This window comes from Morone saxatilis, unplaced genomic scaffold, assembly GCF_004916995.1.
Source record: "Morone saxatilis isolate NCDOM2014 unplaced genomic scaffold, NCSU_SB_2.0 Contig18, whole genome shotgun sequence".
Lineage (NCBI taxonomy): Eukaryota > Metazoa > Chordata > Actinopteri > Moronidae > Morone > Morone saxatilis.
This window is the reverse complement of record NW_023339740.1, coordinates 28,124,312-28,124,520: the sequence shown is the minus strand read 5'-3', so window position 1 is coordinate 28,124,520 and position 209 is coordinate 28,124,312.

Here is a 209-nt window from a genome sequence, read left to right as displayed (position 1 = left end):
TATGTACAGTAAGAAACACAAGGTTTGTACGTACAATGAAAATCTCACTTTGCCCGACTCCCTGAGGCAACACACAAGTAGAAGAGTATGAAAGTTGGATATATTAATCCATTTATTTCCTAAATTAAAACAAATATTTTCCAATAAACTTGTACCAATTAGTGTGCACCTTTAATAGACTTGTGGAAAGAATATTAAAATGCCCCTTA